This window comes from Penaeus japonicus, unplaced genomic scaffold, assembly GCF_977035675.1.
Source record: "Penaeus japonicus unplaced genomic scaffold, GWHDUDI00000001_assembly GWHDUDI00000009, whole genome shotgun sequence".
In the NCBI taxonomy this organism is placed as follows: domain Eukaryota; kingdom Metazoa; phylum Arthropoda; class Malacostraca; order Decapoda; family Penaeidae; genus Penaeus; species Penaeus japonicus.
Window position 1 is genome coordinate 8,882,046 of NW_028234411.1, and position 2,500 is coordinate 8,884,545.

Genomic DNA, 2,500 nt, shown 5'->3' on the forward strand with positions numbered 1-2,500 from the left:
GCATGATATTAAATACTCTATTTAATGTTGATTTTATCGATGTTATTTTAGTGTTTTGACTGTTGACATATTATACTTACGAGGCATCACCGAAATGTTGGTCTTTTAATCAAAATAAAAAAGTATATATGTATATATATATATTTTTTTTTTTTTTTTTTTTTTTTTGGTTCACTCTTGAATTGCTGGAGACAAAAAGCAAAATCCACTTCATCTGACGCTTTGAAAAAAAAAACAGTGTTCCATCCATATAGTGACATGAATGTAAATTAACTACTCTTTAGAAGTTACAATACTTCATTGCATTTGGCTGTTAGTGAACCGTATATCTTTTTTTTTTTCTTTTTTTTTGGGGGGGGGGAGGGGGGGAGAGAGGATCTCTGTGTGTGTGTGTGTGTGTGTGTGTGTGTGTCTAGGTAGATAGAGATTGATTAACGGGGACATAGATGTACAATTATTGTTTCATAACAACTGACCTCTGGCGGTGCCTGACCTCTGAACTTGGTTGCCCTTCGCTTCACATTCCTATACCCTTCACTGAACGAAAACACTTTGACCTATTGTCTGACCTATGTAAGACATGTATGTGGCTTTTTAACGAAGTGGCATTTTGTGTGTGTGTGTATGTGTGTGTATATATATATATATATTATATAATATATATATATATATATATATATATATATGTATATATATAATATACATATATATACATATATTATGTTTGTATATATATTATATATTATATTATATATATATATATAGATGTGTGTGTGTGTGTGTGTGTGTGTGTGTGTGTGGGTGTGTGTGTATATGTATATATATATATATATATATATATATATACATATATATGTATGTATATGTATATATATACATATATATGTATATATGTATATATACACATATATATACATATATATGTATGTATATGTATATATATATACATATATATGTATATATGTATATATATATATATATATATATATATATGTGAATATATATATATATATATATATATATATATATATATATATGATTATATATATACATATATGTACACACATACATGTATATATATATATATATATATATATATATATATATATATATATATGTGTGTGTGTGTGTGTGTGTGTGTGTGTGTGTGTGTGTGTGTGTGTGTGTCTGTGTGTGTGTGTGTGTATGTGTGTCTATGTGTCTATGTGTCTGTGTGTCTGTGTGTCTATGTATGTGTGTGTGTGAGCTGACACAACTATAACCCCAGGTCGTGGATAACCTTATCTACCCTTCCCTCTCTTAACAAAAGTAAAAACGCGCTATTACCAAGAACCTGACCTATGCAATATGAGTAGAGGGCGTGCAAGAGCTGTGGGAGTTCCGTCGTGTCTCTCAAGTGTCAGCAAGTTCTCTCCAGGACACTTGAGATGTCAAGAAATGTCTGGGGTACGCCCGCCTTTGTCCAAAGTGTTGCAGATGTTTTTATTAGTGTGGGCGCTATATTTATGATTACTGTTATTGTTAATGCTGCTGGCGTTATTACAGCTAACAGTGGTGATAATGATTATTGTAAAAGATATTGATATGAAAGCTATTTCTGTTAATCCTTATTATTTTTCCTTATGTTGAGTCGGTAGTAATATTTCACGTTTTTATCATAATGATTGTTATTCTAGTTAGTACTGGTAGATTATTAATTTTGATATTAGTATTGCTGTTACTATGATTGGTGTTGTGATTATTATCGTTATATTACTATTGTTATTATTTTTACTATCATTATCATTAATATCACACTGGTTATCATTATTATCATCATCATTATCTCTATTATCATCATTACTATTATTATAATTATCATTATTATCATTATACTGATCATCATTATTGTCATTGTCATTCTTACCATCATTCTTATCATTATCATTATCATCATTACCATACCTACCATTCTTTTATCATCTTATATCATTATTGGTAATTCCCGTTTCCTCTTCCGCGAAGGAGAAAAGCAACAATGAAAATAGAATAGACACAATACAATAGCTAAAACACGACAGATAGACAACAACAAACCAATACCGGAACTCGTCGCTCAAAAAAAAAAAAAAAAAAAAAAAAAAAAAAAATATCACCAAGGAAATTTCCTTCATCTACCTCACAGACAACAAAAGAATTCTCCCTTGCATTAATCAAGGAGCCAAGAGGAACCTTCGCATGATTCCTCCATAATCAGCTAATTACCGAACGGCTACCGTGGTAACGCTAAATGCATTAACGTATTTTCCGCGTCTATTAACAATCTTAGGGGATCTGTGATGGGTGTGGCTGATGGCTCGAGATGTCTTGAGCTCTGGGGGATTTTCGGTGTCTGTGGCTGTTGGGGTGGGGGATCATTCTCTCTCTTTCTTTCTCTCTCTCTTTCTCTCTTTTTTTCGATCTCTTTCTCTCTTTTTCTTGCTCTCTCTCTATCTATCTTTCTGTCTGTCTGTTTATCTAT

At 31.3% G+C, this 2,500-nt stretch overlaps 1 protein-coding gene across 1 annotated transcript in view; it reads left to right on the forward strand.

The window, feature by feature from the left end:
* LOC122248298 (inter-alpha-trypsin inhibitor heavy chain H4-like) overlaps positions 1-2,500 on the forward strand; it is a 342,046-nt gene that overhangs the window by 312,394 nt on the left and 27,152 nt on the right. The gene's annotated exons all lie outside the window — the stretch shown is intronic.